Here is a 21,318-nt window from a genome sequence, read left to right as displayed (position 1 = left end):
AGAATTTTCAGTAGATAACGATTGAAGACTATACTAATTATTTGTATGATTTCACATTTTTCTTTCAGATCTGTTGGCTAGGAAAGGTGAGAACACAGATCACCCTTCCTCCACTGGGTGTGGCTGTGGTATCTGAGCCAGATTTCCCCTGAGTAAAGGGAGTGAGAAAACCAGCCCCCTCACTCATGCTCACCCCCTATTCTGTGGCCCCCTCCAGCTGGTTAAGTGAAATTCCTTTAACATTAATTGCTTCTATTATTTTTTCTTTTTTTTTATTAAAGCTTTTTATTTTTCAAAACATATGCATGGACAATTCTTCAACATTAGCCCTTGCAAAATCCTGTATTGCAATTTTTCTCCCTTCTCCTATGCCCTCCCCTAGATGACAAGTAGTCCAATATATGTTAAACATAGAAATATGTGTTAAATCCAATATATATACATATTTATACAATTATCCTGCCACACAAGAGAAAAAAAAAAGAGAAGCAAAATAAAATTCAATTTGCTTCTATTATTTAAAAGAATAGCTTATGTTTACATGATTGTAATAAATGAATATTTGTTTTTCAAATCTTCTTGTTTTAAGTCAAAGATATTTGTGGTGCTGTCATGAAAGGTTCTACTGCTTAGCAATGCAAGGAACTTTTAAAAGAAGTTTGGGAGAACTGAAATTTCTCTGAAAATGATTACTTCTACCAAGGTCTTCATCTGTCTTCAGCAAAATTATTTAATTGCATCATGGTCTCATTGCTTAATGAATATGACAACAAATGTAATCTATAGATTTCTTGAAGTATCCAAAGCACCAGACTGTCCTGCATCTAGTTTTGACTGTTTTGAACTTTGAATTTGGGAATGACTATCTGAATAAAGTTAGTAACCCATTATTTGAGAAAATACCATGAAGTTATTCAAACAGATTCCTGAGTTGGCTATATGGTGACATTGTTAGATATTATACTTATGCTCCTGCTTTTTACTCTTAATGGCAAATTACTACTATCAGAGTAAGCGATCAGTAAAAGCCGTAAACACAGTTCAAGTAAGTACTCTCTTGCTATTTTCAATCTGAAAATATGTAGTCATTATATTTTAAGTAATTGGGTAAATGAATATTTGGCCTAGTTATTGATCTGTTTCTAGATGTATATGTCTGTAGAAAATAAGATCTTTAAAGTTTTCAAAAGAATGTAAAAACAATTGACACAACTGTCTGTGGACTTATTATTTTATTGATTATTGAAATTGAAAGCTGAAACATCTTTCCTATGGTTTAGAAAAGAGGATTTTAGTGTATTAGTGTAGTAGATAGAGTACTGGCCCTGAAGTCAGGTAGACCTGAGTTCAAATCTGGCCTCAGACACTTACTACTTCCTAGCTGTGTGACCGTGGGCAAATCACTTAACCCCAAATGCCTCAGTAAAGAAAAAAGAAAGAAAGAAAGAAAAAAGGTGTAACTTATAGAATATTTTGTTACATCAATGACAAAGTCGATTTTATTTAAGTTTGTTACTAATGTGGGGATAGCATTTTTGTCCAGTGTGTGTCCTATGGCCCAAACATGTTTTTCTTTTGAATAACTTATTTGATATGAAAAGCTGCTGGCCAATCTAAAAATCTGAATGATTTTTAACCACCTTCAGCTTCTAATCCTAGAGGCAAAACAGTGAAAATTTCTCTAAGGACTGTTACAACAAGCTACAAAGGCTCTTGTGAAATCTGTTTTCATTGGTCACAGACTAGGAGCCCAAGTGACTCCTGAAAGTGCCATTTAAACCCCTTTCTCCTGAAACCTGTTCAAAAGAGGTACACTTATTTAAGAAAAAAAATTGAGTTAATCTCTATCTCAGTACCCTGCTTTGGACAGGCAAATGAAATCTATTTAGGAAAGATTTTGTGAATACCTCTGTTATTGTAATGGGATTCTCCCTGTCTCAAAATTGCATTGGGGTTATAATGTAGTCTCTGCTATAAGAGATTAGCCTTACCCTTTGATACAGCAGTGTTACTACTGGGTTTATATCCCAGAGAGATGTTAAAGAAGGTAAAGGGACCTGTATGTGCAAGAATGTTTGTGGCAGCCCTTTTTGTAGTGGCTAGAAACTGGAATGCATGCCCATCAATTGGAGAATGGCTAAATAAATTGTGGAATATGAATGTTATAGAATATTATTGTTCTGTAAGAAATGACCAGCAGGATGAATACAGAGAGGCTGGGAGAGACTTACATCAACTGATGCTAAGTGAAATGAGCAGAACCAGGAGATCATTATACACTTCAACAACAATACTATATGAGGATAAATTCTGATGGACATGGCCCTTTTCAACAATGAGAGGACCCTAATCAGTTTCAATTGCTCTGTTATGAACAGAACCAGCTAGATCCAGAGAAAGAACACTAGGAAATGAGTATGGACCACAACATAACATTTCCACTCTTTCTGTTACTGTTTGCTTACATTTTTGTTTTTTTCTTCTCAGGTTATTTTTACCTTCTTTCTTTTATGTCAGAGGGCCACAGGATCACTAATATGTCTTCCCTAAAATCTAAGGAAAGAAATATTATTATATTCCTAGGCTAAAGGACTTCTACAACTATTGACAGACAGATTGTCATAACTATAGCACTCCAAGGTTGGGGGTGAGAGGGAACCTTGGGATCACAGATTCTAAAGCCAGAAAACTTTAGAATCACCTACAGATTGTTAGAACAAAATACCCTTAATGACAGGGGACTTCAAAATCATTGCTATCTCCCCTGGAAGCTTTATTACATTACCAAGAAGGATGGTTCTGCTCTGAGTGCTCTCTTGCTCTTTCTGGTTCTGTTAAGTTTGTTTTCCTCTAGGCTTTGAACAATTCATCTTCAAATGACATCTACTACATAGATGTATTGACCAGCTTTAGGGATCTTTCTCAATTCACATCTTTAATCAGCTTAAACCCCTCCCAATGGGACCCTATAGGATGACCCAGCTTAACATTTAGGATGGGGACATTGGGTTAATATTACTGAGAAAGATACCCCACAAACAATTCAGTTTGATACTTGTCAAATTGTAGAATTATAGAGGCTTAAATAAATATTTGTGTCCTGATAAAGAATTTTATAAAATTATATAAAATATAAAAAAATTTATAAAATTATAAAATTTTATTAAAAATAAGAATTTATAAAATTATTTTTAAATGCCTATTTTGAAATAATGTTTTATTTGCTACAATAGCTGGATATTTAGAAAATGCAGATCAAAGATTAAGTTGGGAATACATATAATAGGTATATCTCTTTTAGGAAGATTTGTAATCAAGTTAAGGACTTAAGGCAAGCAAAAGACATCAATGCCTAAATAGAATTGATAAAGTACAGTGCAAAGAATCTGGAAAAAAAGCAATTTCTATGTCTGTGCTATGGGTTGCCCATATAGTACCCAGATAGTACCATTCCCTTTGAGTATGGAAAAATATGAGAGTGAATTCCCAAAATATTACTAGGTTAATTGCAGTACTTTATTCTACCTATTCTCTTCTGTGAGAGAACAAACCAGGTTATACTAACCCTTTATCTCAGCTGTGGAGATCAATCAGCTCGTCTATTATGGCTAGGTGTGTTGTGCCACAGTTCCCTTTTATTGTCCTGCCTCAGTTCCCTTAATTGTTCTGCCTCAATCCCCCTGATTGCAACACCACCCTTCCCTCCTGATCATTAGAATTGATATAATTTAGGGCTGGTTACTCTAAGATTATAAAGTGTAAATGTTTAATCCAGATAAGGAGAAAGACCTTCTATCTTAGACATCATGACCTTAGACCTTTCCTACTTATCAAAATGTCCAGTGCCTTCCCCTCCCCTGTAGTCAGAACTAGTTTGATAGTCCATTCCCACTCTGTGCTCTGACTCTGCCCCTGCCTCAATCTACCCTAGTCGCTTGGAGCCATGTGCATATATACTTTATAGGAAATATATTAGCTGCTGGATGCTTTGGACATCAGCCCTCAGGGCAGCATGCCCCCAGCACAATCTCTCTCTCTCAAATAAAATATTAAAAACTCTCCAATCTCTATCTTGCCTCAGTTTCTCTGTCATTACAGGTGAAAGATACCCAAATCTAGGGATTATAGTGGCATGTGCCTGAGTCAGGAATGTAACTGATTGGTGGTGCTTGTTGCATTCATTTCAAATAAAACTGCTTCTGATGAATCAGTGACCAAAACCCTGGAAGGATTATCATCATTATTAGAGTTCACAAAAATTCTGAGGTGGACACTTTCAAATTGGTTCAATTTATAGTTTAATGGTACTTGGTGATCCAAAGTTATTTATTTGATAATTTGCATATTTGGAGAGCTCCTTATGTTATCCCACCTACTCCCCAGTTTGATCAGACTGATACAAAGAACAATAAAATAGATGCAAATAACAATGACTATTCCAAAACAAAGTCTCAAAGGTTAATGAACTCCAGAGTTTTGGAGGAAAGAAAATCAGGAGCAGCCAAAGAATAGAGAGAAATATATTGTTTTAGAAGGGGATGTGAGTTTTTAATAAAGTTTATTAAGAATGATGTGAGGCTTCCAGTTGATCAATGATGGACAGAAACAACTACACCCAGAGAAGGAACACTGGGAAGTGAATGTAAATTGTTAGCACTACTGTCTATCTACCCAGGTCACTTATACCTTCAGAAGCTAATACTTAACATGCAATAAGAAAATGGTATTTACACACATATATTGCATCTAGGTTATACTGTAACACATATAAAATTTATGGGATTGCCTGTCATCTAGGGGAGGGAGTAGAGGGAGGGAGGGAGGGGAAAATTTGGAAAAATGAATACAAGGGATAGTTATTAAAAAAATTACTCATGCATATATACTGTCATAAAAAATATAATAAATAATAATAGCTATCACTTAAAAAAAAAGAATGATGTGAGGGGGGTTTCAAAGGTTTACAAATAAGAGGAGGGTTTGAGTGGAACATCTAAATGGTGGTCAACTCAGGAAGCATGCAGAACATTTTTGTAAAACATTCACAATCCTAGTAACCACTTGTCTAAATAATTCCTCCCATGACAAATGAGATAATAGAAGGATGAGGTGCCACAACTACAAAGATCCTGTTTGACCCAGACCTTGCCCCTCTTTAGACCCCACCCCTTGGTATTGATCAAATACCTTTGTTTCTTGAACTTTTCTCTTGTTGCTGGGGAAAGTTCCCTCCAAACTCTGATTTCCAGACAATGGGAGAAAGACCCAGGGGTAGTTGGGGACCCCTTGTTAGGGTCTAAATAAATTTGTTGAGAACTGATCACTTTTGCACCCCCTTTATGATGCCACTTTGGTCAACACTGGGTGTGTCCTTTCTCAAGAGAAAGCAATAAATTCCTTTTAGCCTCTCCTAAGATGAGTTTCTGATTGATCAATGAAAGGATGCAGTGACCATTATCTCACCTCAATTCTCCCCTCAGCAGTGATTCAGTTGGTTTCCCCAAACTTTGAGAGAACAGAGAGTTGAGAATTTTCCCAGTCCCAGTGATCTTGACAAGAGAAAATAAGCAACATAATATGGGGGAAGGTGTTGAGGTGAAAGATACCCCAACAATATTAGGGTCCCCAGGTTGGTGGGGGGTATAACAGGTATAGCAAAAGAATTTGCAAATTCAGTTTGTCTCCAAACTAAGGTGAAAATATTTGTTACAATGCTGACTGTAGGCTAAATTCCAAGGAAATTTAGCAAAGAATCAAGAGCAAGAAGATAATTTTATTGGACAAAGAAAGAAAAATTAGTTTCTTCAAGTCACAGATATTCTAATTTTATGACTTAGAGATAAAATTGAGGAATGGTAGAAGTGGAGTTGCACCCTTTATTGAATTCTATGGCTTAGAAGTAGAATGGAGGAGTATTGAATTCTATGGCTTAACAGTAGAGTTGTAACTCACTATTGAATTCTCAGAAACTTTGTTATTACCGGCAAACAGATGGTTATCTGACAGCCAAAACTCTTTGTGATACTCCCAAGGCCAGTTGCCTTAGGGTTATTGCTACATCCTCCTTAGGAGCTACACCACATCAAAGGGACAAGCACTAATGCTATCTAGAGCAGAAAGCCAGTAGAATAATGAGTGAGAGCTTCTGTTTAAGTTTATCTGCTCTGTCACTATCAACAACTTTAGGTAGTTTTAACTTAATTCGAATCACAAATATATGTCACATAATGCAGTGATTAACATTTTTTATGGATTCTGTCATCCCTCCAAAGCTAAAAATCAATCCAAAAAATTAAAAGGGGAAAAAAAAAATACTAATTATAATTATAAGAGGGTAAAGGAAGGATATTTGAGCATTATGGTTGAATGAGAAAACATGGCTACCTATCCCTCCATTATCTAAAAAAAAAAAATAATAAGAATGCATAAGAATAAAAGAGTAACAACAACAAAGTGTAGTTAGGAAATACTCATAACAAAAAATCTTTAGAGAAAAATTCAGCAAACTGACAACAAGAAAAATGAGCAAAAATAATGAGAAAAGGAAACTGAGGAAAATTTCTTGAGGAAAAAGAAATACTATAGAAATTACCATTAACACCCTCAATAATAACAACAGCAGAATTGTAAAAACAAAACAAAACCAAAAAACCTTTCAAAATGGTGTAGAAAAGCCAAAAAAAAATGAAAGATGAAAAAATGAAGTTAGAAATTAGAGCTTTTAAGAAATTAAAAAATAATAATAATATGGAGAATTTTGAGGAAATGGCAGAATCTCTTCAAAGCAATGACTTCTCTGAAAAAGAGAATAACAGAGATGAAAAATAGACATTACTACAAAAGATAATGGGTAGGATGACTGAATGGGAAAAAGAAATCCCAAAATGTTCTGTCTCAGTTATAGCCTAGAGAGAAAAATAAAAATAACAAAATCTTCCTTGGGTTCCATGAAAACTTTATGCAATTAGATAAAGCTTGATTTCAACTCAAAATAGCTGTACTATAAATGAATATATGATTGAAAATCATCCTGATTTAGTTTTTTCAACATGTAAAAATAAAGGGGATTGAGGGTTCCAAACTTGATGGGGGGGTAACCCTGAAGCTGAACTCTGACTTTGTGGGGAATGCTTAAGAAATTCTCCTTGAACCTCATAGAAGCTCTCCCCTGAGAAAGACCTACCTCAAGGAATCAAGATAGACTGGTTTCATTCTGTTGCCTTGGTGGGACCAGTTGAATCCAGGTCCCCTCCAACTTAGCCTGAGCTGGAGATTTAGATCTCTATTGACCTCTATTCAGCTGAAAATTGGCTCAACCACTCCCAGTAAACTGTCCTATTCTACTGGAAATCTAGGCCTGGGGGCAGTAATCTCATTCAATTGAAACTTCTATTCAATTCAAAGATCTCCATCTGATTTCAACTCAAACTGCCTCCAGCCCCTAGCAAAGATAAAATAAGTTTCAAATTCCTTATAAAAAGGGGCAACTTGGGGCACTTCTTTGCAGAGGACCAAAGCAAGACAATGCCTTGTCAAGGAGCCCCTCTCTCCCCTTGGTATGGCGGCCTGCGAGGATCCCCTGCCTGCTGAGAAGATATCCTCTTCAAGTTAACCCCTCTTTATCTCTCTCACCTATTTCCCTAACTGGACTATACTCCTCTTTATCTCTCTTTCAAGATTTCTCTGCTGGGAACTTTATCTCTCTCACCTATTTTTGCTTGAGGGGGGAAATAATATGGGTTGTGGTCCCTTTAAGAAACTAGTCCTTTCTGATACCCAGCCCCTCCTAGCTGATGCATTATCAATTCAAGAAGCCAGGACTTTGATTCACAAATCCTTATCAAAAGCACCCTTTTGAATTCCAATAGAAGATCCAGGCCCCCCCCCCCAGCCCCCATGGGATCTGAGCAAACTTGGGACTCCACCTACAGGACCCTTTCGCTAAATCTCTCATCATAAAAGAGCCAAGCTGGAGCCCCCTCTTTGCGGAGGTTCTAAAGATGGTAGCCTTATGCCTGCCATGTCAAAGGATCTCTACCTACTGGAACACTGTTCTGGTACCCTCTTATCTCTATCTTCACCTTTTACTAACTAGACTTTAACTTTACTTCCAAACCCCATAATAAACCTCTTTTATAAATCTAGGTTTTCGGGTCTGTAAATTCCTTTACAGGGGACTCTTACACTGCTACTAGACCTTATTTAACTCTGTATCCTTGCGCCGAATCCAAAGGGGTTGCAGGGGAGCTCTATTTGACTCCCTGTACCCGAACCTGCCAGTAAACCTCAATTAAACCCTAATTTCATTTAGGTACTACAATTATAAACCTCATCATTCAATATGAAAAATATGTATGTATGTATGTGTGTGTGTATATATATGGGTATATATATATGTATATGTATGTATAATTTTTTAAAACCCACAAAATTTTTTGTTAACATAAAATATATAAAATTCAATCACCTACTGAGTGAATGAATGAATGAATGAAAAATGTGTTAAGCAATTACCTTGTCCTAGGCATTATGCTTAAACCTTGAGAATATAAATATAAAAAGTAAAACAGTTCTTGTCTTTGAGGAACTTATATTCTAATAGAGGAAGACAATACATGTAGTGGAATCCTAGGCAAGGTCAAGAGTTTTGTTTTGGGAAGTAACAGGGCTGATGAGTGTAGTCACAGAGGGACTGTCAAATGTCAAGATCTTTCTAGGAACAATAGTATTTATATGATTACTGTTCCCAAAGCAAGAGATAAAAAGGAGGTGGAGAAGAAAGGTAGGAACAATGTTGCATGCATGATGGAATGAAGAAAGATGACTAGAATACAGTGAAACAATACTGATCACTAATTATAGTGAACTTTCTCCAATGAGGAGGACATAGCCTCACAGCAGGAGCTATGGAAATCAGACTTATAAATGGAGGGTGTCCCAGAGGCATGACATGAAGATAGACAGATTTTAGTACTGCCTTAAATCCCCTTGCCCACAAAAAGGGTTAGGTCTCCCAGACAATATATCTGCATGAAACCCAGAATCTTTTCTTAGCAACCATAAGTACAAACCCAATGCCTTTCATAGATGGGAAAGGGTTCCTGGGCCAAGGAGATACATTATCCCCTCAGGGTTGGATGGGATGTGACTTATGGAGCATCCCTGCCTGGTAGCCATTCTTTTTTCTCCCCACTTTCATTTTCTATTTCAGTTTAGTCTTACTTCCTCTTTTTAAAATTCCTGCATAAAAAGATATGCCCTTAGTTTTCATGCCCGATGTACATGTACACCTTTCCCAGCCTTGGAAAATTTCATCCAAGATCATTTTCCTACAAACTCACTCTTTGCCCTCAAAAACTTCTGGGAAATACGGCCCAAGCCTACCAAGATACAATATTATGCCCAAGGAATATATCACCTTGCTCCCAAAACATCATGAAATGAGTGAACTAGATTTCTAAAGAGATTCTTTATATCAAATTGGATAAAGGAAGATTTTGTATCACATTCTTATCTGGACTGGGAAAAGAAAGAATAAAAAAAGAATAACAAGTAAATATGAGAAATTTTGAATTGGGTAGAATAGTTGGGGCTGAATGGGGTGGGTTGTTTCAAGGGAGAACCAATGGAAAACCAGGACCACATTAAAGTAAAGAAACAAATTGCAAGGATTAAGTGCTACTTTAAAAGAGGAGGGGGGGGGGGAAAGCACAGTTTAATGAGAAAAATACAATCTTAGCATTTACAACATGAAATATGAATCTATCAAACTCCTAAATGAAGTGAAAGAGAATGTTAAAATGGACAAGAAAAGAAAAACCAATAATTTACTGCATATACTTCCTAGCTAAATGCTCCTAGGCAGATCGTTTGCTTCCAAGTGACTTACCAAAAAAAAAAAAAAAAAAAAAGTGTTGTTACATGTAATTAGAAAAAATAAAATACAAATTTTAAAAATCCATAAAAATAATCAGTTTTTAAATAACACAACAATAATCAGGTAAAAAAAAGAAGAAATTATATTTGAAATAATTACAAAAATATATGAGAATTAACTTCTCAAGACAAAGAACTTATATGAATATAATTCCCAAACTCCCTTAGCAGAAATTAAAAAAAAAAAAAAAGACAATGATTATGATTGGACTGTGGTTGTTGTGCTTCAGTGTTGAAGAGGATCAAAATGACATAATAAAAGTGATGTTATTACCTAAGCTTATGTATAAATTTTGAGTCTTACCAATCAAACTTCTAAAGATTATTTTGTAGAGCTAGGGAAATATTAAAATTCATTAAAAAAAATAAAAGTGATCAAAATTTTTATGGAAAATTATATTAAAGGCTAAGCATTACCAGATCTCAAACTCTCTTATTTGGTACTGGATAAAAATTAGGGGAAAAAATAGATTATTGGAACAAATGAAGAAGACTGAAAAACAAATTAACATATCAATGTGAAGGATGCCCACACATTGGAATGCAATAACTGCTCAGAAAACCAAACAGTAATACAATAATACAAAACATCATATTATAGTATATGCTATAATAAAGTTCAAATGAATAAACAATCTATAAATACCAAAAAACTTGATAAAACTAGTAAAGGAGAACAAATTGATGTACATTTTTCCACTATCAGTGGAGAATTGTTAATGAGATAGAAGAGCATTTCAGGATTGGGGAACAGACAGAGGGAAGAAAAGAAATGGAATATCTTATTGAGAAATAGAAAATAAGCTAGTAAAACTCAATCATATAGATGGAACTCTTTTCAACCAGAGAGAGTACTACGGGGACTGAATGTATTTTTACCTTTTTTTGTTGTTGTTTGCTCATTTTTTTTTCTTTTTCATCTTTTTTCCTTTTTGATCTGATTTTTCTTACACAGCATGATAAATGCAGAAATATGTTTTGAAGGCTTGCACATGTTTAACATATATTGAATTATTTGTTGTCTAGGGGAAAGCAGTGATGGGTAGGGAGGGGAAAAATTTGGAAGACAAGGTTTTGCAAGACTGAATATTAAAAACTATCTTTGCGTGTATTTTGAAAATAAAAAGTTATTATTTAAAAAAAGACTCAATCATGTGTATGTGTGTGTGTGTGTGTGTGTGTGTGTGTGTGTGTGTGTATACATATGTATGTGTAAGGGGGGGTCAAAGGGGAGTGGTACACTAAAATACTAGAAAGAAAGGAAGAGGCTTTGTTATAAAGGTCTTTAAATACTAAGCTATACAAAACAAAACAAAAAAATCAGAGGAGACGAGATATATTACCCTAGTATGACTGGGGAAGAATTTTTAATTTAATTTTAAGGTTTTTTTCATCCACAAAAATCTGTCTTCTCTCTCTCCCACCCCAACCAGCCCCCAACAATAATGAAAAAAAAAAAAAGAGAACCCCTGTTACAAACATATATAATCAAGCAAAACAAATTTCCACATTGGCAATGTCCCAAAAGAAATGTGTATACACTTATTATATACACACACTTATACATATATACATACATGTAAGTAAATATGAATGCATATTATATATATGAGATATATAATATGAATATTGAATGAATATAATAAATTATAGTTTGTTTCATATGAATTTATTTTATTATTAATATATGGGATAAAACAGGTATTTCCATAACACAGAATAATGGGGAAGGGGGCGAATTACATATGAAATTACAAAAAAAATTTCATTTTTCCCTTATTGTCCTTTTTTTAATAATTTTTAAATATTTTTATAAATATATATTATATAATCACTAAATATATTTAAAGGTATATTATGTAAATATAATTTATAAATGTTATTATATTATATATCTAAATTATATATTTAGATAAATTTTAAATGTGGATATATATGATTGTATTTAACAATATATAATTATGTTTGCTATGTATATTAATATATTTAATAATATATAACTACTTATAAATATATAACAAATGTATCCAATATATGAACTTGGGATTATGTCATGTTATTATTATTATTACAATTACTACAATATTATTATTACTATTATGATTATATTTATTGCATTTACATAGTACTTTAAGATTTTCAAAAAGCTTCAAATATACTTTAACTCATTTTATCATTATATAAGGATTATTTGAAAGTAAAGATGTTTAGCTTGCAGAAGAAAAGACTAATTATAATAATAAGTATTATTATAATAATAACTATTTCCAAGTATTTGAAGGCCTGTCATCTGAAAAGCAATTCAACTTGTCCTCCTTTATTCCACCGGGCAAAACTGGGAACAAATGGGTAAAAGATGCAGAGACAAAGGTTGATGTAAAGAACACCTAAAAATCAGGACTATCTGGAAGTGTGATGAGCAACTTTGAAAGATAGAGGGGTTTTCTTTTACCACCTCATGTAATATCTTCAGTAAAGGTGGGATGATTTCTTTTGGGAGATGTTGGAGACAAGATTCTTGGTCTAGTACAGGTTATACTAGGTAGTTTTCTACTTTTTTCAACTTTTTTTCAACTCTGAAATTCCATGTTTAGATGATCTCAAGGTTCTTTCCAATTCTAATATCCTATGAGTCTACTATTATTCTAAATTTTCCTCTACGACCCAAACTGTATTGTTTCACTTTCATTCACATTTTGATTCCAGTTCTCCCTCTTGTCATAGTGAACCAGACTCCAAATTTTATAAAGCACAAGAATAATAGAATGTTATCCCTTGCTAGAAATTCAAAGTTTATCTCATCCAGGGTTCTTATTCTGAGGTATGAAATTTGTGGATAGATTTCAGGGAATCTATATGAACTTGGAGGGGAAAAATTCCATTTTTATTTTCACCAGTTTTTGAGATTTGGCATTTCCTTCAGTTATTTAAAAATATTCTAAGGAGGGGTCTGCTCAAAGGTTTCACTAGACTGTCAAAGACCATAATGCACACAAAAAAGTAAGAACCCTTAACCCAATCCAACCTCTTATTTTATAGACTGGGAAAATGAAAGTCTGAGAACATTCATGATTTGCATAAAGCCAGAACCTAAAGTCAAAGATCACAAGATTTAGAACTAGAAGAAACCTTAGAAATCACCTAGTTCATCACCTTCCCTCCATTTCACAGATGAGAAAACTGACCACCAGAGAGGTTAAGTGTTTGCTAAAGGCACAAACCCTGTACTATAGACAGTAATGTAGAACCTTAGTGTTCTGACTCTAAATTCTGAATTTTTCCCATCATACCAGATTAGCTTTCTCTGCAAGTCCTCATGTGGCGAATGGCATTTGCCCCTCAATTATATTTCTATACATTCCAAAACATCCCATTTGGAAGCCCAAATCAGAGTGATCACCTAGGCCATTATCAAAAGAGAAGGAAACCTTGAATATGACTTCCATATTGAGGAAGAGAAGACTTCCTTATTTGTTCAGAAACAGTTACATTCAAATCTGTCCCCAGAATCAAGTAGCCTTGAGGGCAGAGTAGGTAACCACTGACTTTTGTGACCTCAAGTGCCTCATTCAGAAATAGGTCTTGAGTATTATTTCTAGACTTCTCACTATCACTACTAGATTTTGGCTAAGGCATTGAAAGTTACTTTACCAGTGACACTTTTTCTCTGAAAGGAGAAAGTTGTGAAATAATTTTCAGCTATTAACAGCAGAACACTAATTATGGAAATAGTCTCTTAGCAGCAATCTGAGAAAATGGAATCAAAGCTTATAAACAAGAAATAGGAGTGTGTGTGTTTTTAAGACAGTGGAGAAGTGAAGGCAAACAGCTGACTTTACAATCACAATCTTTCAGAATTACTCACACCCTCACACCTTAAAAACTACCACATTTAGCTATCATCTCTGTGAAGAGGGAGTAAAAGACAAAGTGAAAGCTGAGAGGATTAGAGTAATTGTAATACTATACTAAAAGGGCAGCTGGACTAAAGACAAAAGGAACAGGAATTTGGGAAAATAATTGTTACATGGAATTTTTCTTTCAAATAGAATCTGCTCTATTAATATTAATAAATTGGCCAAAATAAGAACATCCAATCCAAAAATCATTTATTATCTATTATGTGCAAAGCAAAGAGAAAACTGAAATAATCACTGACCTCAAGTAACTTATATTCTACTAATAGCTGATATTAATATTTGCAAAGCTCTTTACATATGTTTGAACCTCATGGCAATTCTGAGATATAAGTTATATAAATAAATAAAGCTATTGTTATAGTTGTAATAATAGCTAGCATTTATAGAGTATCTTAAAGTTTGCAAAGAACTTTACAAATAACATTTCATTTTATTGTTCCAACAACTCTGGTGGACAGGTGCTATTATTATCCCCATCTAATAGATGAAGAAACCTTTTCTGCTACCTTCTATATGTTTTTCTCATTAGAAAGTAAGCTTGCCTGACATCACAAGTAAAATGCTTCATAAAACTTAAAGTGATTCCTCGTAGTGATTTCATCCTGGGTTGATAGTACACATTGGGATAGAATCCATTCAAAGTTTCAGCTCACAAATTTCCTCAGAGGTTTCCACTTATTAGAACCATGTAAGTGATTTTAAATAAATAAATAACAGAGGAAGAAATAATTAGGAAAACTCTGCCCTACATATAGGGGTATACTCTTCCATGGATTCTCACAGCACCCCCCCCTCCCAGTTCCCTATTGTAAGTCTACTCCCCCATCCTCTCCTGCTTCCTCTTACCACTGGGGGAAAAGTCCTTCTAGAACTCCATTTAAAGAGGACTTCTAGCAGTTATCTCATTACTAAGAATGCTGGACTCTGGGACTTCTCTATTTTGCCCCAGAAACCTCTTCAATCTGGAAGATTACTTTAGTTCAAAAACCCAAACTTTAAAAGTACCTTTTGTCTTTGTGGCCCCTTCCTCTGATTGAAGAGCTCCTCCAATTCTTCATTTATTGTTAGGCTGCACTCTGACTTCACCATACTCTAGTGCTGGGTATTTTCATGCCCCTCCCTACTTTCAACTTCCTTTAATACATTATCTTCCTCTGCTACAATATAATTTCCTCAGAGTAAGAACTGTTTCTTTTTTTTTTTGAGGGAGAGAAAAAATTTGTATTAACATTCCAAGGGCTTAATAAATATTTGTTGATTGATTGATATATAAAACATTAACTTGGAAAGGGATCAGGCAATTGTACTGCTTCCAGATCACTTTTCTGCCTCCACAAAAGAAATAGAGGAGAGTTCAGTAGGAATAGGAGGTAGGAGACCTTGTTGCAGGTCTCAAGATGGTCTGAGAATCTCAGGAGAGGAATTGTAAAGAACTGAAGTTTGCTGTGTTTCTTAGGATAGGAAGCAGAGCTTAAGGGGGATAATTTGCATGAGCCAAATCCCCTGTCCTATCTCCCAGCACCTTCTGCAGTGCTAACGTAATCTTATCTGTTCTACCATAGGATCTGATCTGATATCTATTGTACAAGTCAAAATACTGAACACCAGAGGCTTACTAGTAAAATGGCAAAACATTTTTCATTCATGTCAAAATGTACTGATTTATCTTAGTTCTGTGTTTTTGAGATTCTCTTGTTCAAAAAAATAGTCTATATACATGTGGGTCATATTTTTCCTAGCTTTCCTATGGACTTTGGGACTCCATGATGATTCCATTATAGGAAAGATAATTTTCTGAGATTGTTCTTGAAAATCCAGGTACCAGCAGTGTTACTACTGGGCTTATATTCCAAAGAAATACTAAAGAAGGGAAAGGGACCTGTAGGTGCCAAAATGTTTGTGGCAGTCCTTTTCATAGTGGCTAGAAACTGGAATGAATGGATGCCCACCAATTGGAGAATGGTTGGATAAATTATGGTATATGAATGTTATGGAATATTATTGTTCTGTAAGAAATGACCAACAGAATGAATACAGAGAGGCTTGGAGAGACTTACATCAGCTGATGCTGAGTGAAATGAGCAGAACCAAGAGATCATTATACACTTCAACAATGATACTGGATGAAGATATATTCTAATTGAAGTGGATTTCTTCAACATAAAGAAGAGCTAATCCAGTTCCAGTTGATCAATGATGGACAGAAACAGTTACACCCAGAGAAGGAATACTGAGAATTGAGTGCAAAATGTCTGCACTATTGTCTTTCTACCCAGGTGACTTATACCTTCGGAATCTAATTTTTTTTTTCATTATAAAGGAAGTTTTAATCAAAAGCAGTACATTTTCAGTTATCACAGACACCTAGAAAATATGCCATACTGGAAAAGGCAACTTCAACTTATGGAACAATGATTTCAGGAAATCCATTTTTTTTTTTTAACATGGTACTTTTTTCCTCTCTGATGATAAAGGTTTTTTTTTTTGTTGTTGTTTAAAAAAAATCCAGGTATCCTAATATATTATACGCAGTTGTTTGTGTGCATGTGTGTATTTTCCCTTTTAATTATATATTTATGGCATTGTTGGTGGAGTTGTGAACTGATCCAACCATTCTGGAGAGCAACTTAGAACCATGTCCAAAAGGACTATAAAACTGTGCATACTTTGATCTAGCCGTGTTTTTACTGGGTCTATATCCCAAAGAGATCATAAAAAATGTTTGTGGCAGTTCTTTTTGTAGTGGTAAGGAATTGGAAACTGAGTGGATGTCCATCAGTTGGGGAATGGCCAAGTAAGTTATAGATATGAATGTTATAGAATATTATTGTTCTATAAGAAACGATCAACAGGATGATTTTGGAGAGGGTTGGAGAGAATTACATGAACTGATGCTAAGTGAAGTGAGTAGAGAACCAAAAGAACAACAACATTTTGTGATGATCAACTGTGATGGACTTGGCTCTTCAATATTGAGGCCATTCAGGCCAATTCCAATAGATAAAAAGATTCCAATGATAAAAAGAGCCATCTGTGTCCAGAGAAAGGACTATGGGGATTGAATAGATCACAACATAGTGTTTTCATCTTTTTTGTTGTTGTTGGCTTACTTTTTTTGTTTTTCTCATTCCCTCCCCCCCCTTTTGTCTGATTTTTCTTGTGAACATGATAATTGTGGAAATATGTATATGAAGAATCTTATATTGTATTATTTGCTGTCTAGGGAAAGGAGTGAGGGAAGGGAATAAGAAAAACTTGGAACACAAGTTTTTACAAGGGTGAATGTTGAAAACTATCTTTGCAAATATTTTGAAAACACAAGGCTATTATTTTTTAAATTATGTATTTATTGTCATAAGCACTTATTCTCTTCCTCCCCCTCCTCCCATTGAATAATTTAAAAAAAAAAAGATGGTGTCCATCATTTCTAGAACAAAACCCACAACCATTTAGAATTGGATCTTACAATACTGATTAAAGGCAAGAACTGTAATTTCTCTGAACTTTGTAGCACTTGGAATAAGAAGACAGTGTGGTTCAGTAGAAAGATCATTGATATCCAATTTTGTTGTTGTTGTTGATTAGTTTTGCTAATTTCTCCCTTCTCCCTCATTCTTCTTTATGTGTACATATGTCATAAATCATGATTCTCTGGGAGGGGAGAAGAGAAAAGATACAGGAAGAAATGTAGGTTATAGATAAATAAAAGATATTAATTAAAATCTACTTAAAAAAAAAAAAAAAGAAAAGAAAACACTAACTCTGAAGTCAGAAGAGCCAGGTCACCTGTATGATCTTTCACAAGTGGCTTCACCTCCCTGGGTTTACTCATCTGTAAAAAGAAGTTGGCTTATAAGGGCTCTGGTGTTCTTTTCAGCTCTAGATCTATGGCTCTGTGATAGATTAGGCGAGACAGACCTGCTTAAGTCTTCCCACAGCAGGTTCTGTTTTGTACAAAAACAGTTTATCCTCAACCTCACAGAAGAATATTGGACTTAGAGGTAACCAGAACAAGAACCTCCCTAGGCAATAAGATTTGAGAAGTTTAGAAAAGTTCTTTATCCTTCTCAAGGAAGCTAAATCTGGGTCTTGCTAGCATCAAAGCCTAAAGCTGACATCTTAATCATTCCATTAAGCCCTAAATAATTGCAAATGTTTTAACTAGTATCAACCCACTGGCACTCGTTATAAATGATATTTCAGTGCTTCAAGTCTTTATTAAACTGCAAATATTTTATCTGTTAGGGGCAACATATTCACTTACTAACACTAATTTATTTAGTAAATATATTTATTTAGTAAATATATATATTTATATATAGTTTACATTTAGTTCACATCTTCTATAGTTCTTACATGACAGTTCTATTTAGCACATGAAGAAACTAGAAGGTTCCAGTGGGAAATGGTTGGAAGAGACATGTTTTATTGTGTCCAAGCTGGTCAGTGTAAATCACAAGACTGGGATCCATGATATAGTGAAGAGACCTGTGTTTAAAGTCAACAGCATCATAGCTCAAATTCTCTATCATTTGTCATTTACTACTAGCTGTGGGATATTGGCCAAATCACTTCAAGTGTCTGACTTTGAGTTTCCTCATCTGTTACAAAGGTTTAGAGTAATGTCTACCCTATCACACTGGGTTGTTATAAGAGTGAGTAATTGGAGTCTTTGAGAATCACTCATCCCTATTCTGACCTGTGAAAAATGTGTAATGTTACTAAGTTAGGTAATGAAATAAAAAATGCAAAGGAAAGAGGAACCTACTTGGAGCAAAAGATCACCATAGCGCTAGGACAGAATGCTTTCTTCTCTTATCCCAAGCAATTTTTTGCTGACAGATGGGCATTTCCACTGATCAAAATGACTAAGGATTCAATTTCAGAGAGCAAGTGAATGAAAATTACAGAGGAAACCCCCTAATGTCATGACATCAGTATCATATTTTTAGTAATCTTCCTTGTCTACAAAATGCCATCCTGAAGCCATCTCCTTCCCAGAGACTATATACACACACATACACAATCACTAACATTAAGAGAAATGAAATCAAAACAACCCAGATTTTTCTACTTCACATTCAGCAAATTGTCAAAAATGACAAAAAATATAAATCAGTTTTAGAAGGACTGTAAAATCTAGGTACATTTTGGAATTATGTTATTTTTAAAAAGTGACTAAAATAGACATACCTTTTGATTCAAAGTTCCTCACTAAACCTATACCCCAAGAAGATCAAAGATATTCAAAGAAAAACATTCCATTATGTGAAAATATTTATAACAGCACTTTTGTGGTGGCAAAGAATGAAAAACAAAGAAAACACTCATTGAAGATGCTTATTGGAGAATGGCTAAACAAGTTGGGATGTAATGTATAAAAATGGCAAATATGATAAATTCAGAGAAACATGGAAATCCTTACATAAAATGATGCAAAGTAAGCACATCCAAGAAAACAATATGAATAATGCTGACAGTAATATAAATATTACAGTATTACAGTAATATAAATTAGAAAGCGCAATCACCAGAAAACCATCAAGACAAATGTTGCAAAATTACAAAGAGCAAGATTTGCCCCAAAAGGAGAAAATATAAGAGAATAACAATCACTTTTCCTTTACACAGGTAAGCATCCATGCAAGTGGCAAAATGTTGCATAAATTGACATATTTTTTTTTAATGTAATGATTAACCAATTACTGATTTTTTTCTTCTTCCTCTTATTTTATCTCTTAAAAGTTTTTGTTATAGGATAAGATAGATTTCTATATCCAATTTAATGTGTATGTCATTCTCTCTTACTGTGATGAAAGAAAGGTTCACTCTCTTTCCCCTCCCTTTCTATAAAAGATTTTTCTTGTCTCTTTTATGGCAAATAATTTATGCCTACCACTCCAATTCTCTTTCTCCCAGTACATTCCTTTCTCATCCCTTTATTCTATTTTTTAAATTAAAAAATAAAAAATAATTTTTTTTTAAATTATAAAGCATAGTTCTCAGGAAAAGAGGAAAAGAAGGAAAATGAGGGGGTGAGGGAGAAATTGGCAATGGTAAAAATAAAAGATGAGGACAAGAGGACCTAAGCACAAATCCAATCTCAAACACTTATCAGGTCTTAAGACACTTACCTATTTGCCTCAGTTTCTCAACTGTAAAATAGGGACATATTGGAGAAAACAGGAAAACAAGAAAACTGTCCATGGTTCACAAAGAACCCAGACATGACTGAAAGACTCGACAACAACAACAAATAAAAGATATTGATAAAAATTTATATTAAAATAAATGACAAATGTTAAGAATTCTGAGAAGTAATGGAAAAGTCAAGTAGAAGCAAGAAAGCAATATAGATAGTAATTACAATACTATGAACTTTTAAAAAATGAACTGACCATTATGTAAGTATAATGACCAAGTAAGCATAGTTGTAGAAAACAGATGAGAAAATGTACCACCCTCTCTTTATGAGCTATGACTAAAGAATATTATATAAACTCTTAGCTAATGTGGTTCAATAAGGAATTACAGATAGAGAGGTGGAATATACCTTAGAGGCCATTTTTACATGATCCACATATATAGATATGTAAAATATATGTACAAAAAAAATTTACTGATACTAAATCATAATGTTACAAACCTCACATTGTTATGAGACTATATGGGTTTCTGTTTAAGAAGATGGAACTTAAGGGACATGGAGAATTAAATTAAGAAATGGATGTAGTATGAAAGCAAAAGATAATAATTTTCAAAAGAACATTTAAAAAAATAAAGTTTAAAAATAAAATAATACTGAAGGGAGGTAATGAGGGATAACATTATAGCCAAAAGCAAATGAATTTACTTAGGAAACCTAGATTTTAATCTAGGTTCTGCTATTTACTAACTGATGAGGTTAGTCACCAGGAGTAATAAATAGAAATAAATTTGGGAGAGCAATATATTATAAAAATTATATAAAAGTTTCTGACATGGAACAACCATAACAAGTCATCTATCACAGATTACAAAGGAGTGCTATTTATTATATAAATTAACACAGGAGTTAGCAAGGGAAGAGTTTTAACAATTAATAAGGGTAAAGGCAAGTTCCCTCAAAATTAATCAGAAGAAAGACTCCATTAAAGGAAAACACCACAAGGTGGGAGTATACCATTGACTGGCAGGCTAATAGTAAAATGGATTTAGCATCCTAATAACAAGGAAAAAGATACCATGAGATTATGGACATGAGGAAATGAGAAAATACTATAAGGTAAGACATCAAGATGGGCTAAATTTTTTTAGGCTTTAGCAAAGATCTACACCAGGAGAAGATGTTTTATAGGGCAAATATAACTTCCAGGGTTTGATAATATAATTTTTCTTTCTGATTGGATAAGTAAAGGTGGAGTTTCTAGAGACCCCATTTGGGGTGGGACTGTACTGAAAGTACATTTGAACAAAAGGCTTA

At 34.1% G+C, this 21,318-nt stretch overlaps 1 protein-coding gene across 2 annotated transcripts in view; it reads right to left on the bottom strand.

Moving 5' to 3' along the window:
- The window catches only part of CD86 (CD86 molecule), an 80,652-nt gene that overhangs the window by 33,550 nt on the left and 25,784 nt on the right, over positions 1-21,318 (bottom strand). The window contains exon 1 of one of the 2 annotated variants that reach the window (XM_074301374.1): positions 14,862-14,950. The exons of the other annotated variant lie outside the window; for it this stretch is intronic. The gene's annotated coding sequence lies outside the window, so the exon portion shown is untranslated. Of the gene's footprint in view, positions 1-14,861; positions 14,951-21,318 lie in introns of those variants that run through there. 2 annotated transcript variants of the gene reach the window in all.

This window comes from Sminthopsis crassicaudata, chromosome 3 (assembly GCF_048593235.1).
Source record: "Sminthopsis crassicaudata isolate SCR6 chromosome 3, ASM4859323v1, whole genome shotgun sequence".
NCBI classification, from domain to species: domain Eukaryota; kingdom Metazoa; phylum Chordata; class Mammalia; order Dasyuromorphia; family Dasyuridae; genus Sminthopsis; species Sminthopsis crassicaudata.
This window is presented reverse-complemented; position numbering and strand designations above follow the sequence as displayed.